This window comes from Saccopteryx bilineata, chromosome 1 (assembly GCF_036850765.1).
Source record: "Saccopteryx bilineata isolate mSacBil1 chromosome 1, mSacBil1_pri_phased_curated, whole genome shotgun sequence".
Lineage (NCBI taxonomy): Eukaryota > Metazoa > Chordata > Mammalia > Chiroptera > Emballonuridae > Saccopteryx > Saccopteryx bilineata.
In genome coordinates, this window is record NC_089490.1 from 54,989,022 (window position 1) to 55,002,003 (window position 12,982).

At 41.9% G+C, this 12,982-nt stretch overlaps 1 non-coding gene and 1 pseudogene across 1 annotated transcript; one reads left to right on the forward strand and one right to left on the reverse strand.

The window, feature by feature from the left end:
• The first annotated feature begins 7,050 nt into the window (after positions 1-7,050).
• Positions 7,051-7,214, forward strand: LOC136321390 (U1 spliceosomal RNA). Its single transcript, XR_010728648.1, has one exon. It is a non-coding gene; the product is annotated as a U1 spliceosomal RNA (small nuclear RNA).
• A 4,037-nt stretch (positions 7,215-11,251) lies between these two features.
• Positions 11,252-12,747, reverse strand: LOC136319875 (45 kDa calcium-binding protein pseudogene; annotated as a pseudogene).
• Positions 12,748-12,982: the final 235 nt, after the last annotated feature.

Below are 12,982 nucleotides of genomic sequence, written 5' to 3' on the forward strand. Positions count from 1 at the left end.
TTGCCAATACCCCAACAGATCTAGGAATTCTTGTAATTGTCTTACCATAGCAGGCACAGGGAATGTCTGGATCTTATTGATACTGCTCACAAAAAATAAGGGGGTATATTTCAAAATGAATATGAAGCAATAAAAAAAAAGAAGCATTTGATTTTTTTTTATTAGACAAGAACATCAGAAAAGCAAACAACAAGTCAAAGAAAGTGATTTGATTATGCAAATAAGATGCAAAACCAACTTTTATTTCATTGGTGAAAATGCACTATACAAAAGGCTGAAAGTACTGGAGTATCTGCACGCTCCCTGGTCCTCTGATTTATGTGAGCAGTATATAAATGCATCAGGGATAACTTTTGTCTTACCCGACCAGGCAACCCCCAAGAACTTAACAGATAACCCAGATCCTTGTAATTTGCCCTCGTTGACTGCACAGCCACACCCTTTCATATGGGATAGCAGGGTAGACACTGCTTGTTTCAATTCTGGAAGAAAGTCACTGGTTAGCCTAATATCATTAATATAATATACATACAAATGGCCTCTGGCTGTTTCCATTTAGCCAAGTCAGCATCCACCAGCCCATGACACAAGGTGGAGCTATGCAAATAGCCCTGGGGTAATAAAAGTCCATTGTCACCCTTCCCAAGTGAAAGCAAATTGGTCTTGACTCTCTGCAGCAATATCAATAGAGAAAAATGTATTAGCCAAATCTGCCACAAAGTGGTATGTTCCCAACTCATGGCTTAGCCCCCTGGTCAGCAAACTGTGGCTCGCAAGCCACTTGCGACTCTTTGGTCCCTTGAGTGTGGCTCTTCCACAAAATATCATGTGCAGGCACTACCTCAGTAAGGAATGTATCTACCTATATAGTTTAAGTTTAAAAAATTTGGCTCTCAAAAGAAATTTCAATCATTGTACTGTTGATATTTGGCTCTGTCCAATCCATCTGGTTAGGTATCAAGGGAAGAGCAGCATGCAAAGGGGGAACAAATTTATTAAGTTCCCTGTAATCCACTGTCATTCGTAAGGTCCCATCTGGTTTATGCACAGACCACACTGGGGAGTTGTAAGGGCTGTGCACTGTCTGGATGATCCCCACCTTTTCTAGCTCGAGGATCGTCCCTGTGATTTCTTCATAACCAACTGGCAGGCAGTACTGCTTTGTGCTAGTCACACACTGGGGAATGGGTAATTGCAAGGGGAAATTTGCTGCATGTCCCCACAACACTGCCTTCACAACCTGGACCTGCAGGTGGAACTCACCAGCTGTATTTCCCATCCACAGTTTTTGTAAGACATCTACCCCCAAAATATTCAGGAATAGAAGATACATATACCTTGTATGGCTTAGGAGGCAGTCTTTTTATTCCCAGTGGAATAGTTATTGGCTTTACTTGAACAGTTTGGCTCCCATAGCTGTCAATGGCTATTGGGATCCCAGCAACCTGCTCAGGGTTCCCATGGAGGAAGGAACATTCTGCACCTGTACCACCACGGCCTAACACCCTTTGTACATTAGAAGGGACCAATGGACTGACAATTTCACATGGGGCCTCCAGTCTCTGCCTGACCCTGTTAGACAGATCCCTTGGCCTTCCCCCTATTCAAACTAGAAGAACAGGTTTTAGGTGTCCTCCTTTTCCTCAGCTGTCTCCATCATGTAATCTTGCAACTGTGCCACCTGCGCACCAACTCTTTTATTGGTAGCTGCTGTGACCATTCATCTCAGCAGCTGGAACCTCTATTCTGGTTTTAGCTGCTGCCAAATTTCCAAAAGAACTTTATTAGACTTGCCATCTAATTTCTCCCTATCAGCCCTGGACATAATAAAATCTATTCACACCTTTGTTCATGTCATAGGCTCATTTCTCATTAGTCAGGGTAGGGGCAGCCTTGGCAGAAGCCCTCACAGTTCTATGATTTTGTGTTTCCTCTACCTCAACCAAATCTGTTACCACTAATGTAACTGAGTAGATGAGCTGCCACACACAAGGGCTCAAGATAGCCACTAGTGACCCAAAAAGGGCTGATGGGTGCTATAGAGAATAAGGTCACTCATCCCTACTGTGAACAATTCTTCATCTGGTTCACAGGACCTCAGGTGGAAAGCAGCATTCTTCATACCTAGTTCCCAGAGGACTTGCTCTAGCTCTGTATATGTCTGCCACCAACTCACTGCCTCTGGCAGGTCTCCAGCATTCTGCCAGACTGTACAAATGGCAGCCATCACCCATTCAAATAGGGTATGGTTTCCTGCTTGTCTTGGCAGTTCTGAGGATGCTGCCTCAGGGAGGAAAGCATGGTAATGGCAGATAATTTCTCCATCTCTGTTCCAGAGAGCATAATGCCATCCACCCGTATGTCCCACAGCCACAGCAACCAAGCTGCCAGGGGCTTGATGGGTTTCTGCCTGAATTGTTCCCCCAACTCCATCAGCTCTGCCTGGGTGTGGGGCCAGACCACAGAGTGCTCCCCTACCTGTAGAGGGGGCTGTGTCTTCCCCTGAGGAACTCTTGGATGCTGGGTTTTTTACTTCTAGATGACCACCAGACAGACTGAGTCTGCAGATGACAGTTTCAGTCCGAACCTCCTCCTCAAAAAAAGAGGAGTTGTAAATGGTTGCTCCCACCAACTCAGAGCCACTCTGCTGGCATGGATACAGCTCCATCTTTAGCACTCACTTTAGCTCCTGTGGCTGCTAGCTCTCAGCCTGAAACTGAAACTCAAGCTTTTGAACCCACAGTTGTTTCTCTAACAACCATCACTGCCAATATTCAGCTTCCAGGGCAAATTGCAGCTCCTAAACCCATAATTTCTTCTCTAGCAACCATTCCTGTTTCAGGCGCCATTGGTGTTCAGCTTGTATCTCACACTGAAGCTCTTGAGAGAGGATAGTCTCCTTCTCTAGTACTCGTTCCAGTTCAAGCCATCACTGGGTCTCACCCTGTAACTTGACCTGCAGTTCTCAAATCTGAAACTCTTCTCCGGTGACTATTCCAGCTCATGCCATTGTTGATGCTCAGTCTGCAGCTTATCCTGGAGCTTTTGACTTTGGGAAGCTTCTCACACAGAGCTCTCAGTTTCTTCTCACAGGGCTATAAAAAACACCCAACCCATGGCCCCCAAAAGGACAGTCACAGGGAACCATATACTGAAGAATGACCACTCCTCTATCCCACCCTTCAAGGGTGTTGGCATATCCATACCAATCTGATCCAAATCCTGCTTACTATACCAGATGTAATGCTGGTGGTTGAGGCCAGACAGGTTCACATTGGATTCAGGCAGATGGTAGAACTGTAGCTGTAAACGGTCAGGCTATAACCCATTTATTGGAGGCTTGCAGAGACGGGCAAGTGAATAAACAAAAAAACAAACAAACCATTTTTCACAGTAGAGGGCAAGGGATCAGGAACACTGCCCCTCATGATGGCAGCTGAGGGAATCAGAGAACACAGCTCGCAGTGGCAGGAGAGCAATCTGGGAGAATTACCACTAAGGGAAAGCACCCAAAGCTTTTTATAGAGACATACACAGGGCTTTCTGCCAATACTCACACACTAATTATGCAATGTGCTTGCAGCAAGGAAACCAGCGAGCAAGCCTAACACAGCTGTTTTTCCCCACAACTACTACAACTATATTTTCCTCATGTTCCTTTCTAAACTTTGTCTTTATAATTAAACAAAAAATAAAAAATAATATATATATTGTCAATCAAATGCAAAGAAGAAATATTATTTAAAATTTTATAACATAAAACTTTGGAAGGATATATTTCTATATAGTTTCTTCTTTAAACTGTGTTCACCTCTTAATACATCCCTAGAGTTCTCTTGAGCCTCCTTTTGCTCATCTCCTCTCAAGTCTGGTGTCTAAGCAGCATACAAAATACAAAGAGGCCCACACTAAGACACATTATAATTAAAATGGCAAAAGTGAAAGAAAAAGAGAGAATCTTTAAAATATCATAAGAAACACAGTTGCCTACAAGGGAAGTCCCATAAGATTGTCAGTTGATTCTCAACACAGCTTCCATTAGACTGTCAGCTGATTTGTCAACAGAAACTTTTCAGGCTAGAATGAATTGGCACAAAATATTCAAAATGATTAAAAGCAGGACCTAGGCCCTGGCCGGTTGGCTCAGTGGTAGAGTGTCAGCCTGGCGTATGGGAGTCCCGGGTTCGATTCCCAGCCAGGGCACACAGGAGAAGTGCTCATCTGCTTCTCCACCCCTCCCCCTCTCCTTCCTCTCTGTCTCTCTCTTCCCCTCCCGCAGCCAAGGCTCCATTGGAGCCACATTTGCCCGGGCACTGAGGATGGCTCTGTGGCCTCTGCCTCAGGTGCTAGAATGGCTCTGGTTGCAACAGAGTGACGCCCCAGAGGGGCAGAGCATCATCACCTCCTGGTGGGCATGCTGGTGGATCCCGGTCCAGCACATGCAGGGGTCTTTCTGACTGCCTCCCTGTTTCCAACTTCAGAAAAATACGAAAAAACAAAAACAAAAAAAACCCCAGGACCTATAACCAAGAATACTCTACCCAGTAAGGCTACCATTTAAAATTGAAGAAGAAATAAAGAGCTTCCCAGACAAGAAAAAGGTAAGGAGTTCATCATCAACAAGACAGTATTAAAAGAAATGTTAGAGACTTTCTTAAAAAATGAAAGAAAGGCCTGACCAGGCGGTGGCGCAGTGGATAGAGTGTCAGACTGGGATGCGGAAGACCCAGGTTCGAGACCCCGAGGTCGCCAGCTTGAGCGCGGGCTCATCTGGTTTGAGGAAAAATTCACCAGCTTGGACCCAAGGTCGCTGGCTCAAGCAAGGGGTTACTCGATCCGCTGAAGGTCCGTGGTCGAGGCACATATGAGAAAGCAATCAATCAACAACTAAGGTGTCGCAATGCACAACGAAAAACTAATGATTGACGCTTCTCATCTCTCCGTTCCTGTCTGTCTGTCCCTGTCTATCCCTCACTCTGACTCTCTCTGTCTCTGTAAAAAAAAAAAAAAAAAGAGAAACATAAATATCAATAATAAAATGGTAATAAATACATACTTATCAACAAGCAATTAAAATGTACATAGATTAAATGTCAAATCAAAGACATAGGACAGCTGAATGGATAAAATTAAAAAAGATGCATATATATTCTGCCTACAGTAGACCTATTTCAGATTGAAAGACACACACAGATTGAAAGTAAAGAAATGTCTACTTTCACTACTTTTATTCAATGTAGTAACAGCAATGGAACATAAAGATAAATAAAAGGAATCCATGCTGGGAAGAAGTAAAACTGTCATTGTTTGCAGATGACATGATATTGTATATAGAGGACCCTAAATATTTCACCAAAAAACCCTATAAAATTGATCAACAAATATAATAAAGTAGCAGTGTACAAATTAATATTCATAAATTGGTTGCATTTTTATACACCAATAATGAATATCAGAAAGAAAAACAAAGAAAACAATCCTATTTTTTAATTGCATTTAGAAAATACCTAGGAATAAATTTAACCAAGGAGATAAAAAAACATGTACTGAAAAAAGAAATTAAAGAAGATACAAATAAATGGAAATATATACCATGTTCATATATCAAAAAAATTTAACATCATTAAAATATCCAAAGTACCCAAATCAATTTATAGATTCAAAGCAATTTCTATCAAAATACCAAAAGCATGTTTCAAAGAACTAGAACAAATATTTCCAAAGAGTATATGGAACCCAAAAGGCCTCACATAGCCAAAGCAATCTTGAGAAAAAAGAACAAAGTTTGGGATATATGCTACCTGATAACAAATTATTCTACAAGTCAATAGTAATCAAAACAGCATAATACTAGCATAAAAATATAGTCACATAGATCAATGAAACAGGATAGACCAGAAATAAACCCATCCTATACAGTCAATTAATATCTGATGAAGGATGCAAAAATGTAAATGGGGTAAAGACAGTATTTCAACAAATAGTTTTGGAAAAATTGGACAGATACATGTAAAAAAGTGAAACTAGATCATCTTCTTATACCACATACAAAGAATAAGTTCAAAATGAATTGAAGACTGAAATGTAAGACTTCAAAGCATAAAACTCCTAGACAAATAGGCAGTAAAATCTGACATTTCTCTCAGTAATATTTTTTCCGACACATTTCTTTGGACAAGTAGAACAAAAGAAAAAACAAATAGGACTACATCAAACTAAGAGGTTTTTGCACAGTGAAGGAAACCATCAACAAAATCAAAACACAAACTATTGAATGGAAGAACATATTTGCGAATATATCTCATAAGGAGTTAACATCCAAAATTTATAAAGAATTTATAAAACTCAACATCCTCCCCTGAAAAAATAAACAATCCAATTAAAGAATGGGCAGAGAACCTGAATTAACACTTCTCCAAAGAGAACATACAGCTGGCAAATAGACATATAAAAAGATGCTCAAAATCACTAATTATCGCCCTGGCCAGTTGGCTCAGTGGTAGAGCATTGGCCTGGCGTGCAGGAGTCCTGGGTTCGATTTCTGGCCAGGGCACACAGGAGAAGTGCCCATCTGCTTCTCCACTCCTCCCCCTCTCCTTCCTCTCTGTCTCTCTCTTCCCCTCCCACAGCCAAGACTCCATTGGAGCAAAAGATGGCCCGGGTGCTGAGGATGGCTCTGTGGCCTCTGCCTCAGGTGCTAGAATGGCTCTGGATGCAACAGAGCGACGCCCCAGAGAGGCAGAGCATTGCCCCCTGGTGGGCATGCCGGGTGAATCCTGGTCCGCACATGTGGGAGTCTGTCTGACTGCCTCCCTGTTTTCAGCTTCGGAAAAATGCAAAAAAAAACAAAAAAAAACCCCACTAATTATCATAAAAATGCTAATTAAAACCACAATGAGATATTGCTTCACACCGGCCAGAGGCTGCCATCAATAAATTAAGAAACATCAAGCGTTGGTGAAGATGTGGAGAAAAGGGAATCCTTATACGCTATTGCTGGGGATGTGGATTGATGCAGCCACTGTGGAAAACAGTATGGAGGGTTCTCAAAAAATTGACTGGCAGGGAAGTTACCATTATCATGAAGGTGGTTTTCCCAGAGCGAGGCTTATTCATTGCACTCCGGATGTGCTGACCCCTGCGATTTCCCCAAATGTGGAAAACTTGACTGGATAATTTATGACAGTGGGGGACTGCATTTGTGTTTCCCCCTAAAAAACAAAAGAAAAAATTTGAAATTGCCTTATAATCCAGCAATTCCACTTCTGGGAATATATCCAAAGAAACCTGAAATACTGATTCAAAAAATTATATGTGTTCCTATGTTCACCACAGCATTATTTATAATAGCCAAGATATGAAAGCAACCCAAGTACCAATTAATAGATGAGTGAATAAAAAAGTGAAGGGATCTATACAATCAAATACTACTCGGCCATAGAACAAATGAAATCTTTCAAATGAAATCTTTTTTTTCTTTTTTGTATTTTTCTGAAGCTGCAAGTGGGGAGGCAGTCAGACAGACTCTTGCATGCACCCAACCAGGATCCACCCGGCACGCCACCAGGGGGCGATGCTCTGCCCATCTGGGGCGTTGCTCTGTTGCGATCAGAGCCACTCTAGCGCCTGAGGCAAAGGCCATAGAGCCATGCCCAGCGCCCGGGTCATCTTTGCTCCAATGGAGCCCCAGCTGAGAGAGGGGAAGAGAGAGACAGAGAGGAAGGAGAGGGGGAGGGGTGGAGAAGCAGATGGGCGCCTCTCCTGTGTGCCCTGGCCAGGAATCGAACCGAGGACTTCCACACACCAGGCAGACGCTCTACCACTGAGCAAACCGGCCAGGGCCAAATGAAATCTTACCATTTGTAACTGCATTCATGGTTATAGAGAGTAGTATGCTAAGTAAAATGAGTCAGAGAGATAAAGACAAATACCATATGGTTTCACTTATATGTGGAATCTAAAGAACAAAATAAACAAAATAGAAACAGATTCATATAGAGAATGAACAGACGGCTGTCAGAGGGGAGGTGGTTTAGGGGGAGTGGGTAAAATAGGTAAAAGGACTAATAAGTACTAATTGGTAGTTACAAAATAGTCACAGGGATGTGGAGTACAGTGTGGTGAGTATGGTCAATAATACTGTAATAACTATGTATGATGCCAGGTGAGTTCCTGAAGTGTGGGAGGCATCGCTGTAAAGAGTATGATTAGCTATTCTGCTACACACCTGATGCTATTACAAAACAGTGTTGCATGTTGCAGGGATTTGGAATGGTGTTGGTGCCAACTTGGACTTGGTGAACATGTTAAGGACATTACTCTTTTATGGATTCTTGCTGTATTGGCCAAGAGTTTGCTCAAAGGCCTTAATCATTGTAAAAAAAAAAATAGAAGACTGGATAAAGAAGATGTGGCACATATACACTATGGAATACTACTCAGCCATAAGAAATGATGACATCGGATCATTTACAACAAAATGGTGGGATCTTGATAACATTATATGGTGTGAAATAAGTAAATCAGAAAAAAACAAGAACTGCATGATTCCATACATTGGTGGGACATAAAAACGAGACTAAGAGACATGGACAAGAGTGTAGTGGTTATGGGGGGGTGGGGGAGGAGAAGGAGGGAGAGGGGGAGGGGGGGAGGGACACAAAGAAAACTAGATAGAAGGTGACGGAGGAAAATCTGACTTTGGGTGATGGGTATGCAACATAATTGAATGACAAGATAACCTGGACATGTTTTCTTTGAATATATGTACTCTGATTTATTGATGTCACCCCATTAAAATTAATAAAAATTTATTTATAAAAAAACAAAAATAAACCCAAAAACAGTGTTGCATGTAAACTGTAATTGAAAAATAAAATAAACCTTATTTATATATTGCATTATATATTATATTTATATATAACATAGGTTTATATTATGAAAAATATATAATTTAATTTACATATGCTGATTTTAATGGTTTCAAGCTATATATTGGGGCTGTTTACACTGGTTCCAGGAGTGAGAGATGACTGACTCTTAATTTTTATATTGTGAAAAGACTCAAGTAAAAAAAAAATTTATATAAACATTTTAAAAAGTATGCATAGCAAATGTCAACCAGAAAAAAAATGAAATGTAGACATATATGCATTTTAACCAAAACCATACTTTTTAAATGCCTATGTATTTTTAAAAACTGAACAACCATATACCAAGATCTGAATGGTGATTATCTTTGTATGTTAGGTAATTTTTCTTACATTCTTCTTTTGTACTTTTTCTTATATTTTATAATACAGTATATGTAAATTTGTTTTATAATGGAGAGAAACATATTATATATTTTATTAAAATAAAAACAGCATACCTGGCTTTGATTCCAGTCTGTTTCTCTTTAGCTGTGAACTAGATAAATTATTTGATCTCTTTAATCCTCATTTTCATCATCTGTAAAGACAATTAGCAATGTCTGCTTTGCTTATCTATTGAAGTTTTATAAGAATTAAATAAAAATCTTGTGGAAATTCTATATAAATCACAAGATTACTGCTATCATATTTGAAATGAGTCTTCACAGTAGTGCATAGACCATTTTTATCATGTGCATAACACATAAATAAAGAGTCAGAAAAATATCTTTAAATTGATGTTTCTAATATTTAGACATCTGTGTTTGTAAGGCTGATGTATATCTAATAAATAGGTGGACAGTGCAAAGTAAATTACAGAGAAAATAGAATAAATCAAAAGGAGTTCCAAAGCACATCCATTCCCTAGCACTTAGAAAAGGTAGAATGAGAAATTGAGTTGCCTTGGAGACTAGGGTCAAGGGAAATCACACAACATTACTTTTCAGTTACATGCTAATTAGCCTCTGTCCCATCCTTATGTCAGTAAGAGCATGCACTTGCTTTGAGGGCTGGCTAATAGCTTGCTAACAGTTAGAAGGAAAAGAAAATATAGTGCCAAGATCCTGGGTTTTGTTTTGCCCTCAAATATTTTTTTCTAAAATTAACTTTAACATTTGCCTTCAACACTTGCCTGGATTTAACTAACCCTGGTTTTGTCACTTTATGGCTGTATCAGCATCAGCACATCCTTTCATGTTTTTGAGCCTCTTTTTCTTATATTTCAATGAGATGATAGTGTGTAACTTGCAAATAATGAAAAGACTAGAGATAGTCTTAAGTTCAAGTGTCCGACACATACTAAGTGTTCAGTAGGGGTAGCGGGGTCATACATTCTTACACTCCATGTGCAGGTCTCAACTAGGCACGATGGGGCAATGAATGGGTAGATTTGGTGGTCAGTTCTATTTCTCCACTATTCTGCATAAGAATATTTCCACTCATGCTTATGTCCAGTATTCTTATATGCATCAGTTTGAGTAACTACCATCCTCACCCCATGTTCTCCCAGTATGGTGTGTTATGGTGAAATAGCAAAAGTCATTGAGCATTTAGTGTATGCTAAGCACTGTCCTCAGCCTATCAGATGCATAATCTCACTGACTCTCCACAACAACCTGTTAGGTTGAGACTGTTACAAATGATGAACCTGTGGAATGAGGATGGCAATGGTACCAGCCAAGGCCATCTCCACATCAGAGCTTTTAGGACTCGAACTCTCATGCTCTTCCTCATCACATAGTACTAGTACTTGTATCCACATCCACTTGGATGAAGTGGTTCTCTTCTGGCCTAGGCAATCAGTTCCCAGCCTTTTCCTGAATAGTTTCTCTTTAAAGATAAAAACTATACAGACATCTATTATATCTCTCCCAGTGAGACTTGTATTTTTAATTTCCTTTGAGACAATGCACAACAATAAATGTCACCTTGATTGCAGATATGGTTTCATATAAATTTGCATGCTGTTAGATGACAGCAAGTAAATACATTTAAAAAATAGATTTACTATGTGTGGGAGATAAACTGTTTACCTAAATCAGCAGCTGTCTCAGTGGGATTCACTATCTTGTTCTTTTTTGAACCTGTCAAAATTTATATTTGACCTAGAAGATCTTCTTTTAGATGTGTGGGTTAATCTACCTATATTTTATATTACTACACATTTTAACAGAGATATATATCATATTCACTCTCATAGAAATAAAAATTTTAGATATTTTTCATTTATTCTGTATATATTCATATATAAATTCATAATGTATGTACTTAGTATATGCTGGGCACTGAAATACAATAGTGAGCACAATTTTATTTTATTTTATTTTATTATTTTTTAGAGCAAGTTGATGTGATTCTTGCCACAAGTGTGTGTATATTTCTCGGAGACTGAACACTGACAGCAGCTCTGAGGCCGCCCACCCATCGCCACACTGGTTTCCAGCAGGAGGGTCACCGCAGCCTCAACTTCTCATCATCAAGGAAACCAGGGAGCTGCGTTATTTCCCGTGACATGAGGAGCCAGAGGCCCCGATGTGATCAGTAACCCTGGGTAGCGTCCAGTTCTCAGAAGAACGATGCAGCGATTACGCGGGACTCCTGCGTGCGTCGAACACGCCCTATGGGCACGTGACGCAGATGGGTGCAGGAGGGCTCAGAACTCCTCGTGCACATTGGCGGCATAGTCCATGAGCTTGCTGCCCGTTAAGAACTCACTGTACTTGAGCACCTCTTCAGGCTCCAGGTGCTGGTTCTGGTTCTCATCCGTGATGGCGATCATCTGCTTGGCCTCGTTGAGGGCGTTGTACTTGTTCATGGGGTCCATGTACTCCTCCAGCTCCGCCATGGTCACTATCCCGTTGTGGTTGACATCGATCAGCTCCTCAAACTCCTTCTTCCTGTCTCTCACCCAGCTGTCCTCGATGTCCTGGCCTCGTTGATTCTCCACAGTGCCCACAGGCGGAGAGATAAACTCATGCAGAGAGAGCAGCTTGTCACTATCTTGGTCCAGATCCCAGACGATCTCCTTGACCATGAACTTGAGCATGCTGCGGCTGTGTTCGGGGTGCAGGAAGGACAGGAACTCGTCTTCGGTCAGCAGCAGGTCCGAGGGGGGGTTGTCCGCCTGGTACCAGCGGTCTTTGAGGTTCTCCAGAACTTCCTGTGTCTCCTCATCCACTTTCAGCTCCTGGTTGTTCTTGATCTTCTCAGCAACTTCTCTCTCGTCGTGGCCAATGCTCGCCAAGAACTTCACCTTGTACTTATCCCACGACATGCGGCCGGCGCCATCAGGGTCCACTGCACAGAAGTGCGCCCTGCTCTCATCCACGGCCTCCTGGAAGTGCTCGGCCGTCTTCTCCACAATCCAGCGCTGCATCTCCTTGGCACTCATCCTCCTGTCGGTGTTCACATCCACCTTGGAGAAAATGACCATCAGCTTCCTCCGGCTCTTCCGAGGCTCTGCATCTTCCTGGAACCCATCGGTGTCCTTCACCAGGAAGACCTACTGGTGGAAGTCCTTGTTGAGGTGCCCATCCGTCTCCAGCTTCACTCCATTCAGGTGGTCTGGGGGCAGGATCTCATTGTCCTCCCTGTGGCCTGCTCTGTCTTGGGCAGAGGAGTGGTTAGCAGGCCGGGCAGATACGTCCATCAGAAGGGTGACACCCAGGAGCCAGATGCAGCAAGAAGCCAGGCCACAGTAGAGAGCCTGCCTGGACGCCATGGCCCTTTAGGTCCAGACCACGGGATGGCCTTCAAGGGTGGCCAGGAGCGCCCAAGATCCGCCGAGCGCAGCCGAGCGCCGTGACCAGACTCGGCTAGGCTGCGGCCATCTTTCTTCCGGGAGTGAGCACAATTTTAATGTCTTCTTTAAGACTTCGCAATCTATAGGGATGCATGGATAAGGAAGTCTACCATCAATTAAAACACATTCTGGAAAGTGCTATAAAAGGCAGTACACAGTGCCTTAGGAGTAGGCTGGAAGGAGATAAGGCACCAACAAAAGCCTCCAGGAAGGAGTGATGTCTACCTTATGGCAATAAGAAGCACAGGAAACAGTCAAATGAAGGTAC